This window comes from Symphodus melops (assembly GCF_947650265.1).
Source record: "Symphodus melops genome assembly, chromosome: 5".
In the NCBI taxonomy this organism is placed as follows: domain Eukaryota; kingdom Metazoa; phylum Chordata; class Actinopteri; order Labriformes; family Labridae; genus Symphodus; species Symphodus melops.
Window position 1 is genome coordinate 518880 of NC_136695.1, and position 7500 is coordinate 526379.

Below are 7500 nucleotides of genomic sequence, written 5' to 3' on the forward strand. Positions count from 1 at the left end.
TCTTGACCCCGTAAAGGAACATAAACGTGTACAGAACATCAATGAGTGTAACAGAGATCTGCGGAGAACCACGAGACAAGAAATAAACTATGTCATTTTATAATAATACAATCGAAAAGATTTTTGTATTTTTATAGAAAAACATCAGAGAACCCATGACTACTCTGTGCAGTATTTATCACGTTCTTCATGGTTCTGTTGACTTTTTTTACTTAACTGTAAACAGAACGTTTCTCCTTGACTGTCTGCAGCGTCGTTCTGCAGGAGTCAAGTTTCAGAGCGAGTTGAGATGCACACAGAAAGCTCCAGTTTCACTTCTGCTACAAACACAGGAGAGCATGTCCTCAGAGAACCTTTATCTACAACAGAACGTCATGTTAGAACCTTTATACGTCAAAGGACAGACTGAAAGAACCTTTATCTACAACAGAACGTCTTGTTAGAACCTTTATACGTCAAAGAACAGACTGAAAGAACCTTTATCTACAACAGAACGTCATGTTAGAACCTTTATACGTCAAAGAACAGACTGAAAGAACCTTTATCTACAACAGAACATCATGTTAGAACCTTTATACGTCAAAGGACAGACTGAAAGAACCTTTGTCTACAACAGAACGTCATGTTAGAACCTTTATACGTCAAAGGACAGACTAAAAGAACCTTTATCTATGACAGAACGTCATGTTAGAACCTTTATACGTCAAAGAACAGACTGAAAGAACCTTTGTCTACAACAGAACATCATGTTAGAACCTTTATACGTCAAAGAACAGACTGAAAGAACCTTTATCTACGACAGAACGTCATGTTAGAACCTTTATACGTCAAAGAACAGACTGAAAGAACCTTTGTCTACAACAGAACGTCATGTTAGAACCTTTATACGTCAAAGAACAGACTGAAAGAACCTTTATCTACGACAGAACGTCATGTTAGAACCTTTATACGTCAAAGAACAGACTGAAAGAACCTTTGTCTACAACAGAACGTCATGTTAGAACCTTTATACGTCAAAGGACAGACTGAAAGAACCTTTGTCTACAACAGAACATCATGTTAGAACCTTTATACGTCAAAGGACAGACTAAAAGAACCTTTATCTATGACAGAACGTCATGTTAGAACCTTTATACGTCAAAGAACAGACTGAAAGAACCTTTGTCTACAACAGAACATCATGTTAGAACCTTTATACGTCAAAGAACAGACTGAAAGAACCTTTATCTACGACAGAACGTCATGTTAGAACCTTTATACGTCAAAGAACAGACTGAAAGAACCTTTGTCTACAACAGAACGTCATGTTAGAACCTTTATACGTCAAAGAACAGACTGAAAGAACCTTTGTCTACAACAGAACATCATGTTAGAACCTTTATACGTCAAAGAACAGACTGAAAGAACCTTTATCTACGACAGAACGTCATGTTAGAACCTTTATACGTCAAAGAACAGACTGAAAGAACCTTTGTCTACAACAGAACGTCATGTTAGAACCTTTATACGTCAAAGAACAGACTGAAAGAACCTTTATCTACGACAGAACGTCATGTTAGAACCTTTATACGTCAAAGAACAGACTGAAAGAACCTTTATCTACAACAGAACATCATGTTAGAACCTTTATACGTCAAAGGACAGACTGAAAGAACCTTTGTCTACAACAGAACATCATGTTAGAACCTTTATACGTCAAAGGACAGACTAAAAGAACCTTTATCTATGACAGAACGTCATGTTAGAACCTTTATACGTCAAAGAACAGACTGAAAGAACCTTTGTCTACAACAGAACATGTTAGAACCTTTATACGTCAAAGAACAGACTGAAAGAACCTTTATCTACGACAGAACGTCATGTTAGAACCTTTATATACGTCAAAGAACAGACTGAAAGAACCTTTGTCTACAACAGAACGTCATGTTAGAACCTTTATACGTCAAAGAACAGACTGAAAGAACCTTTATCTACGACAGAACGTCATGTTAGAACCTTTATACGTCAAAGAACAGACTGAAAGAACCTTTGTCTACAACAGAATGTCATGTTAGAACCTTTATACGTCAAAGAACAGACTGAAAGAACCTTTATCTACAACAGAACGTCATGTTAGAACCTTTATACATCAAAGAACAGACTGAAAGAACCTTTATCTACAACAGAACGTCTTGTTAGAACCTTTATACGTCAAAGAACAGACTGAAAGAACCTTTATCTACAACAGAACGTCATGTTAGAACCTTTATACGTCAAAAAACAGACTGAAAGAACCTTTATCTACAACAGAACGTCATGTTAGAACCTTTATACGTCAAAGAACAGACTGAAAGAACCTTTATCTACAACAGAACATCATGTTAGAACCTTTTTATAGAACCAAATGTGGTCCTTTGATTACTACATAGTTGGGTCAGAACCTTTTCCTCTACAGAACAGTCTGATAGAACCTTTAATACAGATAATATGGTTAGCACCGTATTTTACTACAGATTTATCTTCAGTCAGATCAGAATGTCCCACAAGAGCTTTTTCTGTTGGAACCTTTTTAACTAGAGAATGTTCTCCAACAGACAGAATTAGAAAGCACACAGGGTCTGATTTACTAAGATCTGTACAGTGAAGAGACGCTCCGGAGCGCACCAGAGACGCGTAACCAGAGAAAATGAAATGTGTTACGATCTCGTACTGGATCGGACCCAAAAGCGCAACTCGCTGGCCAGGTTCAAACAAGTGTCAAATTGAATGAACAAGTAACAGTGACAGTGAGGGGGAGGGGGTGATGCATCCAGGGATCCTAACAGTGAGGTGAACACTAGGTCCGAGTGTGGCGTGAGTTTCCAATCCCGTGGTGAACTTCCTCCTGAGAAGTATCAGCAGGTAGTGAGCAGGTAGTGAAGGAACACACACGAATCCAAGGACAACAACGATCACACTGGTGGAGAAGCACAGAGGAGTTAGTGACCCAGCTCAACCAAGCTCGATAAAAACACAAACAAAGGCTGTGATCCACAAACCACTCCTACCACACTGGTAAGACGCAACGATCTGGTGCCAAGGCAGAGGAAATCCAGGTTTAAGTACAGCCAGGGTTGATGAGGAGATTAGGTACACCTGGTGCAGCCAGCACCCAGGTAGCCACGCCTACAGCCACACACAGAGACTAACAGGGGAAAGAAACATGAGGATCACAGACAGGGAATACAAACAACACACAACGGGGGAGGAGGGACCTGCCATGATGGGATCATGACAAAATGTCCAGTTTAAAATGTGATGTTGGTGAGAAGAGGGAAACAGGACGACATCATGTCAATGTAGACGCTGTGAATGTTCACAGTTTCATCAGTTTCATCAGTTTCATCAGTTTCATCAGTTTCATCAGTTTCATCATGGCGTTTATGTTTCTGTCATTGAAACCTGTGAACAGGTCTTTTATTATGTCTCCTCCTACCTGCAGCCTGCAGTGTGTCTCACTGGGGCTCCTGGATTAGTTCTTTAAAGACACAGCAGTCTTTACCTGCTAAATCACACTGTGTGTACTAACATCTTTTAGTAAGCTGTTCCTTTTTGTTCCCAGTGCTCTAAACAACTGTGTAAACTTGGTGCTGAATTGTGAAGTTCTTGTTTCTCAGCAAACACTAAACGGACACTTCTCTGTAATGTCAGATTTTAAGGAAGTCACATCAAAGTTCCTTTAACTGTCATCATCGTTACAGAGATGAAATCTTTTCAAAACTCTGCAGAAATAACACGTGATGATGCCGTTTCTAAATGTGACCTGACGGTTATTTTAATGACTTCCTACATGTTATAGAAGTGTAGAAGAAGAAGTTACAGACTCCACTCATAGTCTGATCACAAGTTCTCTGTTCCTCTCTGACATCAGCTGTCACATGAAACACAACGCTTTGAGGGAACTGTCTCAACACCAAATTAGGAAATCTCTCTGTGTGCGTGTGTCTGACAGAAAGACCATGTTCTTCTTCTGTGGTCACAGTTTTGCTCATGTGACACTTCAGTTCTACTTCCTGTTTCATCAGGGATAAAAATATCTACAGAACATAATGTTAGAAGGTTTAACCTCTATAGAACATCATGTTAGAACCTTTAACCTCTACAGAACATCATGTTAGAAGGTTTAACCTCTACAGAACATCATGTTAGAACCTTTAACCTCTACAGAACATCATGTTAGAACCTTTAACCTCTACAGAACATCATGTTAGAACCTTTAACCTCTACAGAACATCATGTTAGAACCTTTAACTTCTACAGAACATCATGTTAGAAGGTTTAACCTCTACAGAACATCATGTTAGAACCTTTAACCTCTACAGAACATCACATTAGAACCTTTAACTTCTACAGAACATCCTGTTAGAACCTTTAACTTCTACAGAACATCATGTTAGAACATTTAACTTCTACAGATCATCACATTAAAACCTTTAACTTCTACAGAACATCATGTTAGAACCTTTAACCTCTACAGAACATCATGTTAGAACCTTTAACCCCAACAGAACATCATGTTAGAACATGTAACTTCTACAGAACATCATGTTAGAACCTTTAACCTCTACAGAACATCACATTAGAACCTTTAACTTCTACAGAACATCCTGTTAGAACCTTTAACTTCTACAGAACATCATGTTAGAACCTTTAACTTCTACAGAACATCATGTTAGAACCTTTAACCTCTACAGAACATCATGTTAGAACCTTTAACCTCTACAGAACATCATGTTATGAGCTTTAACTTCTACAGAACATCATGTTTGAACCTTTAACCCCAACAGAACATCATGTTAGAACCTTTAACCTCTACAGAACATCACATTAGAACCTTTAACTTCTACAGAACATCCTGTTAGAACCTTTAACTTCTACAGAACATCATGTTAGAACATTTAACTTCTACAGATCATCACATTAAAACCTTTAACTTCTACAGAACATCATGTTAGAACCTTTAACCTCTACAGAACATCATGTTAGAACCTTTAACCCCAACAGAACATCATGTTAGAACATGTAACTTCTACAGAACATCATGTTAGAACATTTAACTTCTACAGAACATCATGTTAGAACCTTTAACTTCTACAGAACATCATGTTAGAACATTTAACTTCTACAGATCATCACATTAAAACCTTTAACTTCTACAGAACATCATGTTTGAACCTTTAACCCCAACAGAACATCATGTTAGAACCTTTAACCCCAACAGAACATCATGTTAGAACATGTAACTTCTACAGAACATCATGTTAGAACATTTAACTTCTACAGAACATCATGTTAGAACCTTTAACTTCTACAGAACATCCTGTTAGAACCTTTAACTTCTACAGAACATCATGTTAGAACCTTTAACCTCTACAGAACATCATGTTAGAACCTTTAACCCCAACAGAACATCATGTTAGAACATGTAACTTCTACAGAACATCATGTTAGAACCTTTAACTTCTACAGAACATCATGTTAGAACCTTTAACCTCTACAGAACATCATGTTAGAACCTTTAACCTCTACAGAACATCACATTAGAACCTTTAACTTCTACAGAACATCCTGTTAGAACCTTTAACTTCTACAGAACATCATGTTAGAACATTTAACTTCTACAGATCATCACATTAAAACCTTTAACTTCTACAGAACATCATGTTAGAACCTTTAACCTCTACAGAACATCATGTTAGAACCTTTAACCCCAACAGAACATCATGTTAGAACATGTAACTTCTACAGAACATCATGTTAGAACATTTAACTTCTACAGAACATCATGTTAGAACCTTTAACTTCTACAGAACATCATGTTAGAACATTTAACTTCTACAGAACATCATGTTAGAACATTTAACTTCTACAGAACATCATGTTAGAACCTTTAACTTCTACAGAACATCATGTTAGAACCTTTAACTTCTACAGAACATCATGTTAGAACATTTAACTTCTACAGAACATCATGTTAGAACCTTTAACTTCTACAGAACATCATGTTAGAACATTTAACTTCTACAGATCATCACATTAAAACCTTTAACTTCTACAGAACATCATGTTTGAACCTTTAACCCCAACAGAACATCATGTTAGAACCTTTAACCCCAACAGAACATCATGTTAGAACATGTAACTTCTACAGAACATCATGTTAGAACATTTAACTTCTACAGAACATCATGTTAGAACCTTTAACTTCTACAGAACATCCTGTTAGAACCTTTAACTTCTACAGAACATCATGTTAGAACCTTTAACCTCTACAGAACATCATGTTAGAACCTTTAACCCCAACAGAACATCATGTTAGAACATGTAACTTCTACAGAACATCATGTTAGAACCTTTAACTTCTACAGAACATCATGTTAGAACCTTTAACCTCTACAGAACATCACATTAGAAGCATTGTTACTATTAGTCCGTGTGATAGGTTCTTTATAGGGTCACTGTGTTAATCTTCATCCGGCTCATGTCTTAAACCTGCTTACAAACCGTCATGCTTTTTAATCTGTTTTTCAATGAGCAGTGTGTGTGTGTGTGTGTGTGTGTGTGTGTGTGTGTCCGTCCTCTCTAAATGAGACCATTGACAGGGGGGGTTTGGGGGGTGGGGTGCTTCCATGGTAACAGAAGCCTTCAAAGGCATCCACAGAAATCAAGGAATCAGAGCTGAGGCATGATGGGAGTTGTAGTTGAGGTCACTATGTGTCACTATTCAGGTCCAACATGGAACAGATCTTACCTGGACTACACAGACACACCTTAAGACTGTGACACGACAACTCCCACAATCCATCAGCCTCTCGAGAGACATGGGGCAAAACGTTGCTTGGTCGTTAGCGGGTCGTTAGCTCAAATGTTGCTAATAGTTCATCAAGGCGTGCTTACAGTGCAACCAGGTACCCAGGTAACCAGCTAACTGGTGGTTTAGACTTTGCTGGGTGCTGCGTCGCTGTGAGTTGCTTCGAGGTTTCTAGACTTTAACGCTGTGGCTTCTGCACATGGTTCAAAGTAGCTAACCAGGTTGTTGCTCTGACTTCACTCAATGGTTGCCACACAGTTGGTGAAATTCACCATCTGGTTGCTGATTGGTTCCTGACTAAGGTTGTGAGCTGTTGAATCTTTTTAATAGCACATGTTTGATAACAGTATTAAAAAGCACTGAAACGTCTGAATGATCAGACCGGAGTGTTGAAAAGGACACTGCAGACTCCTGCACACTACACACACACACACACACACACACACACACACACACAGCCAGTGTGTTTGTGAAATGTCAAGAGTGTGCAAGAGTTTGTCTGTTTGAAAATTATAAACAAGGAATAAAAAGTGTCTACAACTTCAAACAGGAATCTATCTCCTCTGTCTTTTATGACAACCATATTGATGTTTGAAGTTCTGGTTGTCATGGTGACAATGGATGGTTGTCATGTTATCAGACCTTTTTAAGTGTTGTACAGGGAAGTCCTG

The 7500-nt window shown here is 38.2% G+C and overlaps 1 protein-coding gene across 1 annotated transcript in view; it reads left to right on the top strand.

Moving 5' to 3' along the window:
- plekho1b (pleckstrin homology domain containing, family O member 1b) overlaps positions 1-7500 on the top strand; it is a 20760-nt gene that overhangs the window by 3248 nt on the left and 10012 nt on the right. The window lies entirely within an intron of this gene.